Below are 24,116 nucleotides of genomic sequence, written 5' to 3'. Positions count from 1 at the left end.
ATAAATGATTACTTTCAATTAAATGCCTCAGAAGAGATCTCCATGGAACTTTTATGGGATGCTTTTAAAGCAACTTTAAGGGGGCAAGTTATTTCATATTCAGCACTTTTAAAGAAACAACTAAATAGGGAGTTTTCTAAATTGGAACAAGAGATTAAACTATTAGAGTCAAAATTGGTAATAAAATGGAATCAATCTAAGTTACAGGACCAATTAATCTAATCTAATCTAATCTAAACCTTAAGTTTATTAAAAGCTAAATATAAATAAAATGAAATCTCATCACAAATGACCAGGAAGGATTTGTTTTCTAAGCAAGCTTTGTATTATGGAACCTCGAATAAGGCGGGAAGATTATTGGCAAATTATCTCAAGGCTAAGAAAAGGAAAGTAAAAATTGTTGGAATTAGAGATGAAAAAGGAGAATTATATTCTCAAAATGGAACTATTTTGAAACAATTTTTAAATTTTTATACTGCCTTATACTCTTCCGATTCTTATTCAAATAAAGAAAATGATGGGTTAGAAATTTTTAAATTAATTAAGGTACCTAAAATTCCTGAACATTTAAAGGCAGGACTTGAAGAACCTATATCATTAAAAGAATTACAAACAGCATTGAAGTCCCTTAGAGTTGGATCCGCTCCAGGTGGTGATGGTTTTACTGTAGAATTTTATAAAGCTTTTCAAATTATCCTTCTACCCCCATCTTCTAAATTTATATCAGGATCAACTAATTAAAAGTTGTGTATCGGGTACTATGGCAGAATCTCTATCCATTGTCTTACCTAAGCCAAATAAAGATCCTATGTTGTTTCAAATTACAGGCTTATTTCTTTGATTAATGTAGAAGGGAAATTACTTGCTAAGTTATTGGCTTTGCGCTTGGCTAAGGCTCTCCCTTAAATCATTGGTATGCACCAAACGGGGTTCATTGCTCACAGACATTCTTCAAATAATACTAAGCTGGCTTTTCATATGTTAAATTTATCAAAAGACATAGTTGATCCAGCTTTTTCTATATATTTAGAAAAGGCATTCGATCGTGTGGAATGGCCATTTATGTATCAAGCAATGAATTGGTTTGGTAATGGGTCTGGATTCATACAAATGATTCAATCCTTATATAGCTCCCCTTATGCTAGATTATACATTAATAATATGTTTTTGGAACATTTTTGATTGGAGATGGGGGTTAGGCAAGGATGTCCATTGTCTCCTCTTCTTTTTGATATTGTTTTGGAACCCCTTTTATTGGCTATTCAACAAGCTGAGGAGATTCAATGTATCCCCTATTCATGTCGGATATATAAAGTCTCTGCATATGCAGATGATATATTGCTTCATTTGAGGAATCCAGAGTCCACCATTCCACAGCTATTAAATTTAATAGATAAATTTGGGAAGTTTTCAGGATATAAAATTAATTGGAATAAATTAGAGATACTCACATTAAATGTTCATTGTCAAAAAGGATTATTTGATTCATTCCCTTTTATATGGAAGGAAGAGGGTATTAAATATTTAGGTATATGGATTCATAAAACAAGAGAGGAGACGATGAAGTTGAATGAAAAGTCTTTATTAATAAAGTTCACAGAAATGTGTGAGCATTGGAATCCTTTACATTTGTCTTGGTGGGGGAGAGTTCAAGCTGTCAAAATGATGATTATGCCTGTTATTTGCTATCAAATGAGTATGTTACCAGTTTTTTTTCAGGGGTCATTTTATAAGAAAATAAATAGTATTCTCACTAAATTTATTTGGCTGGGGAAAGTTGCGAGAATTGATATAGTTTCTTTGCAAAAATCAATTGAGGAGGGAGGGGTAAATTTTCCCAATTTCTATAGGTATCATCAAGCCTATATTATGTGTCAAGGCATGTACTGGACCCTTCCTGATGCTTTAGAAAATTTTCCAGATTGGCTTGTGTTAGAATGGTAACTCATGTTCCCATTGAGATTAGATCATATTTTAAGTATCAAGATGCCGAGGTAATATAAGAATAAGAATATTATTAGACACGTGGCAAACTTTAAAATTTGTTAATAATTTGACACCTATACCAATTCACAAATCCACGTGTCAAATGATCTGATTGAACTCTAAGATTCAAATTGGCGGTTTTAAAGTCATCTGGAAGCATTGGATGAAGGCAGGTATACGTATTTTAGAAGATGTTATTTCAGAAGGTAAACTGCTTGATTTTTCACAGTTGCAACACAAAATTATAGATGGTTGCAGTTGAAGCAGGCCATTCAGAAAGGGTTACCTGAATGGAAAACATTAGTAAGTAGGTATAGTCTGCCATTATTATGTTTTCATGTGGACTTCATAGAGCATTAGGCTGCTCAGTGGTATAAATTAATATCTGGATTTTTAAATAAGAAACCAAAGACTGGTCTACGAGACATCAAATTACTGCATCTCAATGGCTACAAATTTGGAATTGGAGGATAAGAGGTATGGTTTCAGCATCTATGAGACAAACTTGTTTTTTTTTGTTGCATAGAGCAGTTTGGACCCCAGTTCGTTTACAAAAGTTAGATAGTTCCAAGTCTAATAGATGCTGGCACTGTCATCTTGAAGCTGGGACATTAGACCCTTTACTGCAACGCCAGATCCGCATGCAACAAGACTCAAATTCTGAAGGACCTCCTCGAAGATTTTGACCCTGGATTCCTGTGCATCACAGAATCATGGATTTCAAAAGATGACCTCTTCACACAAAATGAACTCTGCTCCAATGGCTACCAAGGCCTCTTCTCATCCAGAATCAACCGCAAAGGAAGTGGCTTGGCACTCCTCTACAAATCCTTCTTTGATGTCCAGCTCCTCGAAAGAGGCAGCCACGCTTCACTAGAATATATGCTAGCCTCAGTCAATGATGAACTCCGCCCTCACCCACTGGGCATCCTGTTACTATACCGTCCACCTATCCCTTGGTCCAAATCCTCCGACCTCGTCTTCGAGACTATAAGAACATAAGAACATAAGAACTGCCATCTCCGGATCAGACCCATGGTCCATCTAGTCCGGCGATCCGCACACGCGGAGGCCCTATCCGGTATATACCTGATGTAGTTTTAGTCACCCATAACCCTCTATGCCTCTCGTAAGGAGATGCGCATCTAATTTGCCTTTGAATCCTAACACAGTGGATTCATTAACTAACGCCTTTCTCAAATTCCAAAGATTACTAATCATCGGAGACGTTAATCTCCACCTTGACGACACCACTAGCAAGGACACGACTGAATTCAATGACTTCCTCACCTCCCTAGGTTTCTCCCCCCCGCATCCGCTCCTACCCATGAAAAGGGGCACACCCTAGACTTCATCCAGTTCCTCGACCTCACCGCTTATAAAACTTCTGCCGAAGACACCCGTTGGGAACACGTCCCCTGGTCTGACCATTTCCTAGGGGCCTTCTGCCTCCCCATCTTCATGTCTCATCTTGGATCCCCACCCCGCTCCCCTAATTCCATTACCTTCCAGAAAAAAATCTCGAGCGATCTGTTCTGGACCAAATTCCTCAACCATTTTCCCTCCACTCCCAAGCTTGCAGACTCTGAAAACAATTGGCACAACTGGATCGCCCTCTCCAAGTCTACCTACCACTCCCTTGCCCCTCAAACCACTAAATCCATTACCTACCTCCATAAAGCCCCTTAGTACCTTCCACTCCACAGAGACCTGAAACAAAAATGTCGAGCTTTAGAGCGAAAATGGAAAAAATCCAAATCCCCTGCTGATAGACAGGCCTGGAGAGTCAATATCAAGCTCTACAACTCAATATTAAAAAAAGCAAGGAAGAACTTCGGAGACAAGATCTCCAGATCCAACAACCAGAATAGCACACTGTTCAATATTTGGAGCTCCCTAACCACTAAAAACGACTCCACCCTTCTCCCCTCATCTCCTTCAGCCGAGGTCCTAGCAAAATTCTTCAATGATAAGGACACTACCTTAAGACGCTCCTTCCCGCCCGCAGTCTCCTACAACTCTCTGGTGCCCTCCGAACCCAACCCTACCCTAGCTGCTTTCAACCCCATCCCTACCGACAGATCCTGGACTGCCTTCGAGCTCATATCTGATTCCCAGATCCTTAAACTCTGCCTCAAATTAAAATCTTGCAACTGCATCTTGGACCCATTCCCCTCCTACCTATTTGAGAAAATCCCCACACAGGCCATCACATCTCTTACCAAACTCATAAATTCTGCCCTACTATCGGGCTTATTCTCTACTGAAATGGGACACATCGCACTGACCCCTCTACTGAAAAAAGCAGACCTAGGCCCCTCCATACCATCTAGCTATCATCCAATAGCAAATATCCCTCTCCTCACCAAGCTACTTGAGTCTATCATATCTACCCAGCTCTCTTCCTACTTAGAAAGATTCTCTATTCTTCTACCTTACCAATATGGCTTCAGACCCAACTTCTGCACCGAATCCCTATTGGCCTCACTAATTTCTAAGGTTCAGCAACTGCATTCTCATAACAAGTTCGCTGTTCTTCTACAATTCGACCTCTCCGCAGCTTTTGACGTTGTCCACCACGACATTCTAATTTTCCAACTCTCCGAGATAGGCATTAGCTCCACAGTTCTAGATTGGTTCTCCAAATTCTTGCGCTCCCGCTCTTACACGGTTAACATGAGCGGCACCTCATCCTCCCTCTGGATCCCGACTTGTGGTGTCCCGCAAGGCTCACCCTTCTCCCCAATCCTTTTTAACATTTACATGTCCTCCCTGAAACTCCTCCAACTATCCCCCCTTGAAACTCTTTACACTTACGCTGATGACATCCTCGTCCTCCTTGAGACCGACTCGAACTTCACTAACCTCTCTACGAACATATCCTCATGCATAACGAACCTCCAATCCTGGGCATTCACAGTACAAATGAAACTGAACGAGGCCAAAACAAAACTCCTTTGGCTCGGCCCAAAATTAGACCATTTACCCTCCTCCATCCCATTGTCCTCCGGCTCCTCACTACAGCTCAAGTTTTCAAGCAAAGTTTTGGGTGTCACCTTGGACTCTTCTCTATCCTTCAACGACCATCTCCAATCCTTGGTAAAAAAAATGCTTCTTCAGCCTTCACATGCTAAGGAAAATCAGACCCTATTTTCATCAAAAACACTTTGCAGTCCTAGTACAATCCATCATCCTTTCCAGATTGGACTATTGCAATTCTATCTACCTCAGCCTAACCAAGAAAAGCCTCCATAGACTTCAGCGGATTCAGAACGCCGCGGCTAAGCTTATTTTCGCGAAAAGCAAATTTGATCACGTCTCGCCACTCCTGTCTAAGCTTCATTGGCTCCCAGTAATCTCCAGGATCCACTTCAAATGTGCGTGCCTAGCCTTCAAGATCCTACATGGCATCCTTCCTGCCGTTATCCCTCTATCCTGGAACTCTCCAACTCCTACCTCCTCCAGATCCTCCCAAACTCTTAAACTATCCTTCCCTTCCACAAAAGGTATTTCTCATGCAGGCAAACTTGGGTCATCCCTCCCCTTTAGAATCACAGAGCTTTGGAATAACCTTACCTCTCCGCTCCGAACCTCAAGCTCCCTCCAACTTTTCCTTAAACACCTAAAAACCTGGCTATTCTCAAAACTGTAACACTCCCCCCCTCTTAGGCCTCTCCCACCCATCCTCACCCTTTTACACCTAATCCTTAAACCCTCCACTGGAGTTCCTCTCTCATCCTATTTCCTGTAAATCGTGCCGAGCTCTGCTTCTACGGAGATGGTGCAGTATATAAACCCAAGGTTTAGTTTAGTTTAGTTTAGTTTATTCTATTGTCCTTTAATACTTAATTTTTGGAAATCTATATGGAATCAGGTTAATACTTTATTAGAAAATCTAGTGGCATTGTCATTTGATACTATTTTATTTGGTATGTCAATGAGAGTTAAGAGTCAAATATCATCTAATAATAATAAACTCTTACTCATAATGACAGATATTGCCATTCAACATATGAAAAATTGGAAAAATTGTGCTTGTTTAAATGACACCTTTTGGTGGAATTCCTTATGTCATATCTACAAAATGGAACGTATTTTGGCCACACAGCAGGAGCATTTAAAAAAATTTAGGATGATTTGGGGACCTTTAGAAAAATCTTGTAATGATTGATAAAACTTTTCTTTTCATATGCAGAGGGAAGGAGGGAGAGGATGGGATTTTTAAGAATTTTGAATGAGAAAATGAAGGTAGGGGAAGGTGAATCAGTGGCGTACCAAGGGGGGTGCCGTCCGTCCCAGGTACACGCTCCAAGGGTGTGCACAGCCGGCCGGATCCGGAACCTCCCGCACTGCTGCAAACAGCACCTCAGCGTGGCTGCCGTACTTAGAGCAGAGTCAGCAGCCATGCTGAAGTGAACGAAGGTCTGCGATGACTGCGCCGTCTACCGCCTCTGTTCCAGAAGAGGTAAGTGACGTCGGGAGGGGGGGGTGGACTGGCAGCTGCAGTCATCGTGGGATCTTGCCACAACTAACTGCGTCTGCCGGCCCAGCCCCTTCTGACGTCACCTCTTCCATCCGGAGCAGAAGTAGTCATCGCAGGACCTTTGAGATGGAGAAAGAAAGGAGCATAGTAGGGTGATGAAAGGCGGTCAGGGTGGTATGGAAGGGTGTGGAGGATGACAAAGGGGGGTCAGGGGACTATGGAATCATGGTGAAGGGTGACATGGGGGGTCAGGGTGGTATGGAATCATGGTGAAGGGTGACAAAGGGGGTCAGGGTGGTATGGAATCTGGTGAAGGGTGACAAAGGGGGGGTCAGGGTGATATGGAATCATTGTGAAGGGTGAGAAAGGGGGTCAGGGTGGTATGGAAACATGGTAAAGGGTGACAAAGGGGGGCAGGGTGGTATGGAAGGGTGTGGAGGGTGACAAAGGGGGGTCAGGGTGGTATGGAATCATGGTGAAGAGTGACAGGGGGGTCAGGGTGGTATGGAATCATGATGAAGGGTGACAGGGGGGTCAGGGTGGTATAGAATCATGGTGAAGGGTGAGAAAGAGGTCAGGGTGGTATGGAATCATGGTGAAGGGTGAGAAAGGGGGTCAAGTGGTATGGAGACATGGTGAAGGGTGAGAAAGGGGGTCAGGGTGGTATGGAAGCATGGTGGAGGGAGAGAAAGGGGCAGATGCTGATGGAATTGCAGGGAAAGAGACATAAGGGGGAAGGATATTGCATGGAATTGGGTTGGAGGGAGAGAAAGGGGGCAGATGCTGATGGAAGTGGGGGGAAGGGAGAGGAGAGAGTGAATTGCCAGACCATGTGGGTGTGGGAGAGGGAAGGGAAGAAAAGGAGAGGAGAGATGCCAGACCATTGGAGGAGGGAAGGGAGGAAGATGGATGCCAGACTAATGGGGGTGAAGGGAGAAATGGAAGGGGAATGCATAAAGTTTTTAGAACGGGAATAGAAAGAGAGAAGATGCCATATAGAAGGGGCAGAGAGAGGGTAGGCAGTGGATGAAAGGAAGAAAGTGACAAAAAGATGAGGAAAGCAGAAACCAGAGAAGACAAGGTAGAAAAAAATTATATTTATTTATTTATTTTTTGCTTTAGGTGAGATGCATCGCTGTTTCTGTGATGTTGCATTGTATGCAGAGTCCAGCTTCTTGGTGCTTCAGTTTAACCTTTGTCTACGTATTTTTATTCTTTCTCCCCATTTACAAAACTGTAGAGCGTTTTTTAGCGTTGGCATCTGAGCTGTTACCACCGTGGCTAAAAACCACACTACAGTTTTGTAAAAGGGAGAAGAGTTAGTTTGTGATTACATACTAGGCAAAGGTGTTTTCTGTGTTCTGTGTGTTCGAAAAGACATGGTTTTCTGTTAGGATTGACTGTGTAGGATTGATCTGTACTAGTCTGGCTTGTTTAGTTTTACAATGGGTTTATTGATGTACTGCTCACTGCAGTATGTAAGATCTAATCTAATCTAATCTAATCCTTAGGTTTGTATATGCTGCCTTTTCCTAGATATTCATGTGTGACGTGTGGATTGTTACTAAAAATCATGTTTTTTATACAGATAGGGATGGGGGGTGTCAAAAAATGATGGGCCCCGGGTGTCACATATGTTAGATAATTGTTTTTTGAAGGAATTTTGTAAGAATTCTAAGTGATGTTAAATGAAATTGATTATATTATTGTATCACACTTATTGAACATAAGAACTGCCATCAAGTCTGGCGATCCGCACACATGGAGGCCCAGCCAGGTATACACCTGGTGTAATTTTAGTCACCCATATCCTTCTATGCCTGTTGTAAGGAGATGTGTATCTAGTTTGCTTTTAAATCCTAGAACGGTGGATTCCGCAATAACCTCCTCTGGGAGAGCATTCCAGGTGTCCACCACTCGTTGCATGAAGCAGAACTTCCTGATATTTGTCCTGGACTTGTCCCCCCTTAGCTTCAGTCCATGTCCTCTTGTCCGTGTCACACTGGACATTGTAAATACATTTTTTTCCTGCTTTATTTTATCGATTCTTTTCAGTATTTTGAAAGTCTCGATCATATCCCCTCGCAGTCTCCTTTTCTCAAGGGAGAACAATCCCAGTCTCTTAAGTCGTTCCTCGTATTCCAAGTTCTCCATACCTTTTATTAGCTTCGTTGCTCGTCTCTGCACCCTCGCCAGCAGTTTTATATCCTCCTCTAGTGTGGGAGACCAATGTTGGACACAGTATTCTAAGTGGGGTCTGACCATTGCTTTATAAAGCGGCATTATAACTTTCTCCGATCTACTCGTGATTCCTTTCTTTATCATGTCTAACATTCTATTTGCTTTCTTTGCCGCTGCTGCGCATTGTGCCGACAGTTTCAGGGTCCTATCTATCAGTACACCCAGGTCCTTTTCGTTCTTACCTAGAATTGCACCTGACATTCTATACTCGTGTTCCTTGTTCTTTCTGCCTAAATGCATTACTTTGCATTTTTCCACATTAAACTTCATCTGCCATTTCTCTGCCCATTTCTCTAACTGACACAAGTCACTCTGGAGTTCCTCGCTATCCTTCTGCGATCTGATTGCCCGGCATAGCTTTGTGTCGTCTGAAAAACTTGATGATCTCACTGGATGTTCCTTCTTCTAGGTCATTGATGAAAATATTAAATAAGATGGGCCCAAGTACTGAGCCCTGGGGTACACCGCTAGTCACTTTCTCCCAGTCTGAGAACTTCCCATTTATGCCCACTCTCTGCTTTCTGTTCTTCAGCCATTTGCCTATTGAAAGTTTCAAAATGAATAAAGATTAAAAAAAATATAAATATGACCTCTATAACCTGCAGTTGTAAGGCTAAGAAAAGGTTCATGTTTATTCTAGTAGCCTTAAAATCTTCTAATAAAGTGAGACAGAATGTGACATATTCTGTGTTTAGTCTATAATAGTATACCTTAAATTTGCGGTGAGGTTCGAGGTCAAAGTTAAATGACTTCAATCGCGTAAGCAGAATAAATGTTAAAGTAGCGGCACACTCCCACTATAATTAGGAGCAGCAGATTTCTTAGGCCTTGTCAAAATTTCTTTCAGTCTAGGAGCCTGCTCAAAATCATAGAAGCCAGCAGCTGAGACTTCTGCCTCTGCCTCTCCCCCTCCAATCCCCCACTGTACCCAGTGAAGTTCAAGAGAGGGGCATCCGCCCAGAAGTCCACCACTGTTCATTTAAGACCTTTCCCACTCTGTTTCCAGGAGAAAAGAAAGCTTAATAAACTAGCCTCTTAATGTACTACTGCACAGCCCTAGCAGCTGGCAGCAGCATGCCCTCATCTTCACCAGAGGTGACTTGCTTTGGTTCACTTATCAACTGTAACATAGGACCCTACTTTGCCATCTCTTTGCATGTTTTCTGTATATCCCTTTTTCTTATTCCCAAGATCTGAACCTCAGTCTTTGCAGGGGTGGGGGAAGGGTGGGTGGGATGAGTTCACTGAAGGGGTCACTAAACTGATCGTGGCAGGGAGATTCCCTTGCCGTGATCAGTTCAGTGTCCACGCCTATTTGGCTGCGACATGGCAAATGAGGTTTAACGTGGATAAGTGTAGGGTGATGCATGTCGGTAACAAAAATCTTATACACGAATACAGGATGTCCAGTGCAGTACTCGGAGAGACCCCCCAGGAAAGAGACTTGGGAGTACTGGTCGACAAATCAATGAAGCTATACATGCAATGTGCGGTGGCGGCAAAAAGGGAGAACAGAATGCTAGGAATGATTAAGAAAGGGATCACGAACAGATCGGAGAAGGTTATCATGCCGCTGTACCGGGTCATGGTTCGCCCCCAACTGGAATACTGCGTCCATCACTGGTCGCCGTACATGAAGAAGGACACAGTACTACTCAAAAGGGTCCAGAGAAGAGCGACTAAAATGGTTAAGGGGCTGGAGGAGTTGCCATACAGCGAGAGATTAGAAAAACTGGGCCTATTCTCCCTTGAGAGGGGACATGATCGAAAAATTCAAGATACTGAAGGGAATAAACTTAATAGATAAAGACAGGTTGTTCACCCTCTCCAAGGTAGAGAAAACGAGAGGGCACTCTCTAAAGTTAAAAGGGGATAGATTCCATACAAACGTAAGGAAGTTTTTCTTCACCTAAAGAGTGGTGGAAAACTGGAACACTCTTCCGGAGGCTTTTATAGGGGAAAACACCCTCCAGGGATTCAAGACAAAGTTAGACAAGTTCCTACTGAACCAGAATGTATGCAGGCAAGGCTAGTCTCAGTTAGGGCACTGGTCTTTGACCTAAGGGCCGCCGCGGGAGCGGACTTCTGGGCACGATGGACCACTGGTCTGACCCATCAGCGGCGATTCTTATGTTTTTAAATGTAGGCCAGCATTTTGCCAGCCTACATGTCAGACGCCTATCGCGGACCTAGGGAGACATCTACAGCTGCCTAAGCTCGCCTAAGGCTACTTCCGGGTGAAACCACACCCATGCCTAGGCTTGGGCGAGCTTAGGCGGCCATATGCGCCTCCCTATGCTCGCAAAGATGCCTACAATGTAGGCAGCCTGCCTCAGGATTTTTTTTTAAACGTGCATCCTGATTAGCTGGTTAGACAGCGGTAGGACACTTACTGCCCTCTACAATCAGGACACCGTTTATAGAATATACACCCTAGTGCTCATTCAGAGGAAACCTTGGAGTTGGGGCCAACACAGTACATTGAAAATAAGAGCATAGTCAATGGCTCAGATCAAGCAGTAGGTAATAGATATGCAGAAAAATCCAAAGCAGAAAGGAGAATTTTATCATTCTGCTCAGACAGAGCCATAAAATCTGGAATGGAGCAGAGAAAATCCTAGAGAATATTCAAACAAAAAAACTGATGTACTTCTACTACTTATCATTACCAGACCTTCACTTTTTTTGGTCAAAGTTCTGAAATTGGTGATATTAGTATGGGAAAAGAACAGATAACACTCTCAAAAGGTGGGGGGTGGGGGGAGACACAGGAATACTGTGTTTGGCAAAACTGAAGTGCAAAGGTATGGTAAGGGTCCTTTCTTCTCCCCTCTTCCCCTGGTGTGCTGGAACGTGAAAGGAATGCGTAGGCAGTGGAAAATAGGACCTTAGCTAAAAAGGCCTGGGGCTTGAGAAAATAAATTCATAAGATTTTTTTTATATGGAAGTGTACAAAGAGATTTGTTTATGCAGCAATTTTGCCTAAGAACTGAGAGGCAGAAGGAACCTAGAAGCAGAATGTCAGCTGGAAGTGGATCAGAAGTGAGGAGCAAATTTTAATGTCTAAAAGCACTTGGTATACTGCAGTGGCATAACCAGACAGCCAATTTTGGTTGGGCCTAAGCTCAAAGTGGGTGGGCACAAAATTTTCTTTCAGCTTTCACCCTCCCCCCACTCTCCTGAAGACTTCCTCCAAAATCAGCCAGAACTCCCTTTGCCAAGTATGGCAGACATCAGAAAGGTCCACGAGCCACCAATGTTAACACTCCACGCATGCTTAGTTGTCGGTGGCTCAAGGATGCTGCCGCCAACTGCAGAGCCTGACAGAAGAGAGCTCTAGCCACCTTTGGATGAGGTCCTTAGTTGGTGATGCTTGGGGATCCTCACCTGCTACAGCGAGGGTCAGGGTCGGTAGTAGAAATGCTGGGGCCCAGGTTAGAAAATAAAGGAGGGGGCCCCCCCAGATCCCCTCTCCTCCCTGTCTCCCCTCTGATCTCTCCACCTGCCATTACAATCACAGCACTATCATGCAGCCAAATGTGTTGATATTATTTTTCAATCAACTGTTCAAACCACAATAATATCATAAAAATTCATTATAGCAAGGTCCTCAGAAGTGTCAATATCAGCCAAGTGTTTTCAATGGCTACAATACCTTCGGCACTGGTCTCCAAATTGGGCCTGCAGTGAATTCTTTTAGTATTTTAATTTTTTGTAAAGTGCTATACTATAACTAACAGATTGGAATGGTGCAGATGCATGTGATAAGGGGGGGACAGTTCTTGATACAGCCTATCGGTGAAACATGTCGAATGACAGGTACCTTCCCGATATGAACAACGAAAGAAAAAGAAAAAACAAAAAAAATAAGTTTTTAGCTCATTGAGCTTTTAAAACTGATGAAATTATTGAATATAGCACTTTAGCAAATAAGCACTTTGTGGTATATAAAGCACTTTATAGTATAACACTTTACAAAAAATTAAAATACTAAAAGAATTCACTGCGGGCCCAATAAGGAGGCCAGTGCCGAAAGTATTGTAGCCATTGAAAACACTTGGCTGATACTGGCACTTCTGAAGACCTTGCTATAATGAATTACGATCACAGCGGCATACCCTCATCCAATACAGAACAAGGGATCACAAATTAGAAATAAAAATAGGTAGACAAAAATTGAACTGGGAATCCCAAGAAGTTAAACAGCATATACTGTAACAGTGGAGAAATAAAAAGGGAAATGCATTTCCTTTTCTATTGAACACAGTATAAAGACATCTGCTATGTACATTTCCCAAAGCTAACATATTTAAGGTAATAAATGAAAAATAAACCCACTCCTTTACAAAGCCGCAGCGGTAACAGCTCGGACGCTCATTGGAATTCTATGATCCTATGGAACCCATCCAGCCTACCCACAATCCCAACACACACCCCTCCCACCTTCACAACCTCCCCCTCCCCTCTCTATATCTAAACCTTGCTGTAATCTACCTGCTCTCTTCACTTGTATCGATACCTGCAGTATCTACACTGTATTTCTACCATCTTGAACTGAAAAGGTATGATGGGATATAAATAAAGCTATTATTATTATGAGCATCGGAGATGTTACCGTGGCGGCCAATGGAAAAAATGCTAGTGCGGCTTTGTAAAAGAAGGAGAAATGCTTTTTTCTACAGTTGTTGTCTGACCAAAGCAACTGCACTCTTCTCAGAATGCAATAAATATGACATGATGATAAGACTCTCAGGGTTTGATTCTCTATAGCGCACCTTATTGGGCTTACACTGTAGGCGTGCAGGTGCGTGGTTGTCAATCAACCACTAGGCCCACGTTATACAATCACACCTATAGTTTTGTATAGGCACATGAAATGTAGGCCAGCATTCTGCAGGCCTACATTTCAGACGCCTGCCTTGCCCATCCAGAGGTGCATAGCGACGCCTAAGCATGCACAAGGTAACTTCCAGCACAAACCACACCTCCCTCACGTGTGCTTAGGCGTCGCTTTGCACCTTTGTACACCCAAGACAGATTTGCATACAATAGAGGCAGTATATGCAAATTTATCTCATGCATATTCAATGTGGATATTCTGAAAACGTGACTAGCTGGGTGTGTCCCAAGAACGGGGTTAGAACCCCTGTTCTATCCCGATCATTGTCCTCCTGGCTAAGGTTACCATATGGCTCCATATGTCTCAATGTGTCTTCCTTACTTCCATTGCTTTCAATGGAAGTAAAACCCAGATGTCTCAATCCAGCCTCCTTTTTCTGGAGCCTTATGGTAACCCCACTCCTGGCTACACCTCTAGCTTGGCAACTGAGGATCTATTCAGTAAAACCATACCTGGAAAGATCTGGGATCATTATGGCCTTTGGATTTTGTTCCACAAACCAATTCAACAGACAAAATTTTTGCTAATTATCTTTACTTTTCTAAGCAATGTCACAAATGCAGAGACATCCCTCTAAGTATCTGCTAACAAAATAAACACTGTGTGGAAATGTACTGAGGTCAATGCTCAAAACTGTTCTATTGCTTCTGCAAGCATGAACATTCATTAAGAGCGCTGTTAACACTCATCACAATTAATTTATGTAATGATGTAGAATGAAGTGATACATACTGAAAATTCACAATAACATAAATTAGAAATGTCATTTTCATTATAATATGTATATTAAATATGACATATTCAAAAAGCACATTGATACATGTTAGAATGAGATTAGTCAACTAGATGATTTTAAAAGGTAGAGTGTAAACATAGAAACATAGAACATGATGGCAGAAAAGGGCCACAGCCCATCTAGTCTGCCCACACTAATGGACCACCCCCTAACTACCTCCATGAAGAGATCCCACATGCCAATCCCATCTTTTCTTAAAATCTGGCACGCTGTTGGCCTCAATTACCTGTTGTGGAAGATTATTCCAGCGATCAACCACCCTTTCGGTGAAGAAATATTTTCTGGTGTCGCCATGAAATTTCCCACCCCTGATTTTCAACGGATGCCCTCTTGTTGCAGTGGGTCCTTTAAGGAAAAAGAGATCCTCTTCCACCTCGATACGGCCTGTGACATATTTGAACGTCTCGATCATGTCTCCCCTCTCTCTGCGTTCCTCGAGTGAGTACAGCTGCAACTTACCCAGTCGTTCCTCATACGGGAGATCCTTGAGACCCGAGACCATCCGGGTGGCCATTCGCTTAACCGACTCAACTCTCCGCACATCGTTTTGATAATACGGCCTCCAGAATTGTACACAGTATTCCAGATGGGGTCTCACCATGGATCTGTACAACGGCATTATGACCTCGGGCTTACGGCTGACGAAACTTCTACGGATACAGCCCATGATTTGTCTAGCCCTGGATGAAGCTTTATCCACTTGATTGGCAGTTTTCATGTCTTCGCTAATGATCACCCTCAAGTCACGTTCTGCTACAGTCCTTGCTAGGATCTCACCTTTATGGTGTAAGTCCTGCATGGATTTTTGCCGCCAAGGTGCATGACCTTGCATTTTTTGGCATTGAAACTTAGTTGCCAAGTCTTTGACCAATGCTCCAGCAGGAGTAGGTCCTGCGTCATACTGTCGGGCATTGAGCTTTTGTCGGGCACTGTGCTTTCATCTGTTGTGCGGTTGCCTACTATGTTGCATAGTTTGGCGTCATCAGCGAATAATGTAATTTTACCTCGAAGCCCCTCAGCCAAATCTCTTACGAAGATGTTAAATAGGATCGGGCCCAAGACCGAGCCCTGCGGCAGTCCGCTGATCACCTCCGTCATATCGGAGAGGGTACCGTTTACCAATACTGATACTGGTTCGGTATCATAGGGAGAAAATATATTGTTATTGGTACTTACCTGTCAACCTCTGAAAAAACTTAATTGTAAGAGTACTTATGATATTAATATTAGTATTATTATGATTAAACATTCTACGAGAATGAGAAACATAGAAACATAGAAAATGACGACAGAAAAGGGCCACGGCCCATCTAGTCTGCTCACACTAATGGCCCACCCCCTATCTACCTCCATGAAGAGATCCCACATGCCAATCCCATCTTTTCTTAAAATCTGGCACGCTGCTGGCCTCAATTACCTGTTGTGGAAGATTATTCCAGCGGTCAACCACCCTTTCGGTGAAGAAATATTTTCTGGTGTCACCCCTGAGTATACCAAATATTTAGGCCCTCTTTTACAAAGGCGCGCTAAACATTTTAGCACGGATTTAATGCATGCTAAATCAATGCGTGCACTAACTGCTAACGCATCCATGGGATAACATGCACGCGTTAGCGTTTGGCGTGTGCTAAAAAGCTTAGCGCTCCTTTGGCAAAGAGGGGGTTAATTGTACAAGATATGTGCAAAATCCTCCATTACATCGAGGATCTTTAGGAGCCCTTCCCAATATATTTAGCTCAGAAAATAGTGTAAGAGAGCATTGTTGGCACAAAAGTAGCCCAAAAAACATCACCTTTATACTATCCGCATCGACATCAAGATTTGCTAGCATGGTGCAAGTAGCATATATAAAATACGGTAGATTGCACATGATAACAGTGGTTTTCAGGCATGTTTATTAATTCACTAGCGTTGTCACACAAAATCAAGCCTTGTGCAACATGCTGCCTGGCATCTCTGCTCCATCCACTGTGCCATGCCCACGAAGAGGAGACAGTAGACAGTGAGAAATTTTGAGACTGAGATCAACCCAACGTACCCTGGCTTGGGAATGAGCTTCATTTGCAGGGTTTGCAGTGCGTTAACCCTTTGGGAGACATTGCCTCTGACAGGAACCTAAGGAAATGAGGTAAGGATATAAAACTATGCAAAGCAGCTCGTCACCTTATAGCACCTAGACAAATAGCGTGGCTTTCACCTTGCAAAAGTGAACTCAGACCTATTAATGCAATCAACTCACCTATATACCCAAGAAGATGTGGCTACATTTTTTGTGATAATTTCTGCATGGCAACACTAACTCTTAATGCTAGCAAATCAATGCGGGTTGTTTATGCACGCTGATTAACACACGTTAATGCATTTTAGTAAATTGACATCTAGGTCCACTCCCTGAGCCTGTACAAACCCTATCCAGCCTCCACTAGCATTGAGATGACAAAAATCCATGTTATGTATAAAATAATAGTAATGAAATTTCCAAAAAGTTTAACAGTTTCATGTTCAAAACATGTACCCTTCCTAATCCTTCTTGTAACCTAGAATCTTACTTAACATGTACATAATAAGAGGTCTTTGATAAGAACACCGAACTGCAGAATCTCAGTTTAGCGGTGGATTTTGAGCTGTTGAAGCTTGTAGCACTTATCTGTATTTTTATATTTGATGGCTTTAAAAAAATACACAGAGAGCATAAAACCTTTACCTTGCTAACAGCAGTAATTGCAATGTTTTGTAATGGATCAGGAGGAGACGATGTTGTACAAAGAGTTCTCTAAATCCCAAATCTGAAGTAGCCAGCAGCTGCAATTTTAGCTCTGAATGAAGGCAATGTTATTTTAACCACAGGATACTGAATCATAGGGGAGGGCGGAGAGATGGATAAGGTACATTCAGAATCCAAGACTCACATTTACCTCCGGCGAAAGGAGCTGATTCCTGGTCCGATATAAATAATGGAACACTGCCCCCATCCCACCACCTTCTAAGATATGTTTCAAGAAATTTCCACCCTCATCCCTCCAAACCAACTATATTTCAAACTAACATGTTAAATAACTGGAAAATTCCAGAGGCGAAAGATAACATACCCTTGTGTTGAAAGGCATGTGTGGAATTCTGTGTCAGATACTGATACAAATAAGGCGCTGTATGAAACCCAGCACATGAAAACCCTACAAAGCAGCCTTCAGCACTTCATGCTGCAGAGACTAGCAGGCACCTGTGAAAAGAATTGGGCTCAATTAAAAAAACAAAAAGTAAGCTGGTTGACTGTGAGCACTGCAACATAGATTCCTCTGCCAGATTCAGAGGGCCATTTTCGATATGATGTCCAAATCAGAGTTTGGATATTTTGCAGAGGACACACAGAAATCCAGTACAAAAGATGGCCATATTGACTTACAAGTGCATTCACTCTGCAGCTCCTCAGTAAAGTGCACACTTGGCTAGAAGGAATTTTTAAAACAGAACATACAGTGTACAAAATGAATGGAAAAAGATCGGAAGAATGGTCAACATCAAGCGCAGTACCCCCAAGACTCACCACTCTCTCCAATACTTTTCAGTATACCGATGTCAAAATTAGGACACTGCTAAGACAAGAAAGACCTCACTTACTTCTCCTACGCAAATGATATTACAATATGCATTCTTTTCTACAAGAAAGAAAACAAGATCGACAAATCAATAGAGGAAGTCACTTGTCTAGTTGCTGCCTGGGCTGACAACATGAAACTGAAACTAATTAAAGAAATTAAATAGTTAAGTGGGAGGGCAGGGGGGAATGGTCTGCCTTGGGCACCGTCTTGGAGGGGGCACCAGTACCTGTTCTCCTCTCTGCTTCCCTGCTCCTTCCCCACCCCCTACTACCCCTACTACCACTTCCATTCCCCTGTGCCTCTTTAATGTTCACGGCTGCTTCCTCTGATGTCACTTCCTGGACCCGTGCCTAGAAAGTGACATCAGAGGAAGAGCTAAAGCTGGCGTGAGCATCAGGTTGAGGTTTCTGCTTGTGCCGCAAACGTTAAAGATGTATGGGGAAGGGAAGGGAGGTGCATGTGCGGCAAGAGGAGGTGGAGAAGGAGCGGATGGGGGTGGGGGTGGCGGAGAAGAAGATGGGGGGCACCTCTTACCCTCATTATTCCACTGGATAAGCCCACCCAGAATCACCAACGACACTCAAATAGCACTGTGTAATGCCCCACTGAGTCTGGAATCAGAATCCTAAGGATTACAGTATATTCGACAAGAACCTATACTGGCGAAGAGGTATAGATAGATTGTTTACAGGTAATTTTATGAGTTGTTGGTCATTTGGAAAATGGGTGGGGGAAAATAAGTATTGTCATTATTTCTATTAAGTTTATTGTGCTATAATGTTTATATTTTATGTAAATGTATCATCTCTTGTGCACAATTGTAATTTTAAAAGTGAATTTAAAAAAAAAAAAACCTATACTGGGAGACACAATCACAGACATTAACCAAGAAAATATTCACAACACTGAGAAAACTGAGATGAGTTTAGCATTGTGTCACCAAAGAAAACTTTCAGATCTTAGTTCACTCACTGGTATGATCCCAACTAGATTATTGCAGTGTCCTTTATGTAGGATGCAAAGAAAATATATGGGAAAAAAAACTTTAAACCATTCACAATGTAGCAGCCAGACTTATTTTCTCAGCAACCAAATATGATGAAGTGACACCCCTATACCTCGAACTACACTGGTTCCCCTTCGAAGCGAGGCACATTTTTAAACTATGTACACTGATCTTTTTAATCTTCCATGGCGAAACACCAGACTACATGTTGAAATTAATCAAAATACCACCCAAAGATAAATACAGCCCGATCAGCACAAACAACAGGCTACAACCACCAGAAACCAAACAAGGCACAAACCACCTTTCCCATCTTGATAGATGGCCAAGCTCCCTACAAATTGGGCATGTGGCACCCATACCAGAACCCATAATATCAAGACAATACCGGATATAGCCAATCTTCTCTTCAAACCATATGTCATAATCAGACGCCTCCATGAACTCAAACCAAGTTATCTGTGTCATGAACCCTAATGAAATAATGTAATTCCTGTTTATGGCCAGGCTCTTCGAAAATGCAAATCACTGAACATCTTCTGGCGCATATTAGCAATCCATAAATACTAATATGATGTAATCTCTCCTCTTTTCTCTCTCTTTATACTCCTCCCCAGGTGCTCAATTCATTAGGTAAATCTCTCTTACCTGTATCCTTCTTCTCTACTGCCAACTCCAGCCTCTGTCCCTTCTATGCCTAGAACAGACTGACTGGGTCAGTACATCAAGCTCCGTTTCTGGCAATATTCAAATCTAGGCTAAGGGCCCACTTTTTCAAGGTTGCTTTTAACTCCTAACTCCTGCTTGTAAAGTACCCATGCCTGTTTTATCATTCCTTCTGTGAGAAATTCACTAATCCCTATTTGTCTTGTTTGTCTGTTTTAATTAGATTGTAAGCTCTATTGCACAGGAATTGTCTTTTTCAAGTTTAATGTACAGCGCTGCATACATTTAGCAGTACTACAAAAATGATAAGTAACAGCAGTAGTAGACTTTTGCCTAATTAAACTATAGGAGCCCCTGAGAACAAACCCAGACCGCATCCATTTTGTTTCAATGGGCGATATTGGTCATCTACAAGTGAGGAACACGTTTCAGTAAAAAGAACAAGCAATGCCTGAATTGACTTTAATCTGTATGTATGTAGGTATGGACATAGCCTGATTATTCTTCTAAGGGGTAATATTCAACTCACAGTAATAAACAGCTTGTATGCCACTTCTAGCCATGGGCTGTCCTAATCCCAAATATTTCAATGCCGGGACTTGCGTGGCTTCTGGCACTGAAGATCAGGGTATGTCTGCTGACCCAGAAGTTAAGCCTTGTAGGAGTAAAGAATGCCTTTAGAAATTTTTGGCAAAAAATTTAGCGGTGGCAGAGAGTACTTAATTCAAAGCCCCATGTGTATACCCCCTTGTTGGTATATTGTATATCAGCCCGGTAGAAAATTAAGATCTGAAGGAGGGATGAGATTGATTTAGGTAAAGAAACACAGTGTTCAACATGTAAGATCAAGAGCATCAATGCTTTCCATAGCTGGGGTGAAGCTCTGGAATTCCCTCCCTGGAATCCTGAGGATATGGCCTGCAATTTTAAAAAAATGCTGAAAACACAATTATTTATTGACGCTTTTTTAATGAAATAACACTGAAGAATGACTCAGCGTTGGTACATATTGAAGAGAACTCTGATGGTTTTGCACTCTTGCACTTTTTTAGCGTGTTATGTTCATGTGTGGCATAAAGGGATTTTTAGTTTGATTTTATCTTAATTACATTTTTAGATTTTAAATGTTATAAGAAATAATATGTGCAATGTATTATTTGATTAAATATTATGTATGTTTTGTATGGAAACTACTTAGGTTTAAGTGGTCTAGAAATTTTAAAAATAAGAACATAAGAATTTCCACTGCTGGGTCAGACCATTAGTCCATCGTGCCTAACAGTCCATTCCCGTGGTGGTCCTTAGGTCAAAGACCAGTGCCCTAATTGAGTCTAGCCTTACCTGTGTAGGGATGTCACACAGGAAACACACACATGCAGTTTTAGAATCGGGATGGAGGCGCTACCAAGGACTAGCTCCGAGTTCCTTTTATTGAGTTTCTTATGCTAATTCCATCAAAGTAACTCCTTTGATTACATATCTAATGATTGGAGGATTCAAAGTTCATGCCTTTACAGCATGGATACAAAGAAAGGTACATGCTTTTACATCTTGATCACCTGCCCTTTGCCTTATGCTTTACCTCGTGATCACCTTCCAACTCAGCACTTAGACAAGGGCCTGATTAACACGTGGACAGAACCTGAGTCTTTGCACGTCCTCAATGCCTGTCAGCTGATGTCTTTTACAAATAAGGACTGTTTGATTAAGATAAGGGTTAATATGTGACAGGGGTCTTGTGACAAGAAAGGAGGGGGGAATGCCTCAGCATCTGTCACAAAGTTTCCTTGCTATAGAATGTCAACGTAGCAGGAGGAGGGGAGAGGGAAATGAGAAAGGATTCATACTTCCACAGGGCCTCAGATCTTCACACAAGGATCAGTGTGCTGACCTGGTCTATGTGCTGACCTTGCCCTGATTCAGAACGACCTTGCCCTGGTTCAGAATGGCAGAATGGCGTCCCTACATACCTGCGTATGTTCTGATTCAGCAGGAACTTGTCTAACTTTGTCTTGAATCCTTGGATGGTGTTTTCCCCTATAACAGCCTTCGGAAGAACATTCTAGTTTTCCACCACTCTCTGGGTGAAGAAGAACTTCCTTACGTTTGTACGGAATCTATCCCCTTCTAACTTTAGCGAGTGCCCACTCATTCTCTCTACCTTGGAGAGGGTGAACAACCTGTCTTTATCTACTAAGTCTATTCCCTTCATTATCTTGAACATTTCGATCATGTCCCCTCTCAGTCTCCTCTTTTCAAGGGAGAAGAGGCCCAGTTTCTCTAATCTCTCACTGTACGGCAACTCCTTCAGCCCCTTAACCATTTTAGTTGCTCTTCTTTGGACCCTTTCAAGTAGTACTGTGTCCTTCTTCATGTACAGTGACCAGTGCTGGACGCAGTATTCCTGGTGGAGGCGTACCATGTCCCAGTACAGCAGCATGATAACCTTCTCCAATCTGTTTGTGATCCCCTTCTTAATCATTCCTAGCATTCTGCTTGCTATTTTTGCCATCGCAGCGCATTGCGCGGATGGCTTCATTGACTTGTCTACCAGTACTCCCAAGTCTCTTTCCTAGGGGGTCTCTCCGAGTACTGCACCGGACATCCTGTATTTGTGTATAAGATTTTTGTTACCGACATGCATCACCTTACATTTATCTAGTTAAACCTCATCTGCTATGTCGCAGCTATTTCTCGAGCGTGTTTATGGCAGGTTGCAGGTCTTCTCAATCCTTCTGTGTCTTCACTACTCTGAATAACTTTGTATCGTCTGCAAATTTAATCACCTCGCTTGTCGTACCAATTTCCAGGTCGTTTATAAATATGTTGAAGAGCACGAGTCCAAGCACCAAACCCTGCGGCACTCCACTCGTGATGCTTTTCCAGTCCCAGTATTGTCCAATTTACCCCCACTCTCTGCTTCCTATCCACCAACCAGTTTTTAATCAACGTGAGAATTTCACCTTTGATTCCATGGCTCGCAATTTTGTGAAGTAGTCATTCATGCGGGACCTTGTTGAACGCCTTCTGAAAATCCCGATATACAATGTCAACTGGGCCGCCCTTGTCTATATGCCTGTTTACTCCCTCGAAGAAGTGCAGAAATTTTGTCAAGCAAGATCTTCCTTTGCTGAAGCCGTGCTGGCAGGTCCTCATCACATTGTGTCCATCAAGGTGATCAATGATGCGGTCCTTTATCAGCGCCTTTATCATCTTTCCTGGTACCGAGGTCAGACTCACCGGTCTATAGTTTCCCGGATCTCCCCTCGAACCTTTCTTGAAAATCGGTGTAACATTCGCCACTTTTCAGTCTTCCGGAATCCTTCCTGATTTGATCAGTAGATTGGCTATTAGTTGGAGCAGTTCAGCTATAACCCCTTTCAGTTCCTTGATTACCCTCGTATGGATGCCGTCTGGTCCCGGCGATTTATCGTTTATAAGCCTATCAATCTGCCTGAATACCTCTTCTAGACTGACTATCAACCATGTCAGTTTCCCGTTTTCATTTCCTGCATATAGTCTGTCGGCTTCTGGTATATTGTGTATATCCTTTTCAGTAATTACAGACGCAAAAAATGTATTAAGTTTGTGTAAGTTAAGTGCATATTTACAAGACAGCACTCAGGTAGAATTTTGGTATATACTTTATATGCATATGTGCCATTATTCTAAACATTTATGTATGTATGTGTAATGAGTCGGTAAATGTTAATGTCTAAGTTATATAATATCTTTAAGAATGTTGACAAGTAATAGGATTATGAATGGATTTCTGGTTAAATGTCTATCTTTCTGGATGTGGTTAGATCTTCCTTATTATTTTAATGGAGTTCCTTTACTTCTTAAAAAAATTTTTTTTTTAAAAACTGTGGCGGAGGTGAGGAGTGGCCTACTGATAGAATTGCTGCCTTTGCACCCAGAGGCTATGGGATCAAATCCCAGGGCTGCTCCTTGTGACCTTAGACAAGTCACTTAACCTCTGTTGCCCCAGGTACAAAATACGTACCTGTATATATGTTAAACTGATTTGAGTGTGGCTGTATTAAAACAAATTACAAAAAGGCTATAGACAAGTGCCAATCCTTTTCCTTAAACTGCCGTGATCCAATAAGGCTACGTAGTATATAAAGCTTTTAAATAAAACATAATGTAATAGAATTGCCCCAGACATAGGTGGGGGACATTTCCAAAAGGATGTCTAATCAGTATAGGGACATCCAAGTAATGGTGTAGCGAGGGTGAGAGGCATCAGGGTGGTGGTGCCTCTTCTCCACCCCCACCCCCATCTGCTCCTCCCCCTGCTGCACACATGTGTCCCTTGCCCCGTACCTCTTTAACGTTCCTGGTGCAAGCAGCAACTCCAACCTACTGCTCGTGCCAGTGTCGGCTCTTCCTGTGACATCACTTCCTAGGCACACAGGTCCAGGAAGTGATGTCAG

General features: G+C 42.4%; 1 protein-coding gene across 1 annotated transcript in view; it reads right to left on the bottom strand.

Annotated features, from left to right (window-relative positions):
• Positions 1 to 17,205, bottom strand: part of JCAD (junctional cadherin 5 associated) — a 189,737-nt gene extending 172,532 nt beyond the window's left edge. Inside the window, exon 1 of the mRNA XM_033931454.1 lies at positions 17,111 to 17,205. The gene's annotated coding sequence lies outside the window, so the exon portion shown is untranslated. The remainder of the gene's footprint in view (positions 1 to 17,110) is intronic.
• Between the last annotated feature and the right edge of the window lie 6,911 nt (positions 17,206 to 24,116).

Source organism: Geotrypetes seraphini, chromosome 2 (genome assembly GCF_902459505.1).
Source record: "Geotrypetes seraphini chromosome 2, aGeoSer1.1, whole genome shotgun sequence".
In the NCBI taxonomy this organism is placed as follows: domain Eukaryota; kingdom Metazoa; phylum Chordata; class Amphibia; order Gymnophiona; family Dermophiidae; genus Geotrypetes; species Geotrypetes seraphini.
This window is presented reverse-complemented; position numbering and strand designations above follow the sequence as displayed.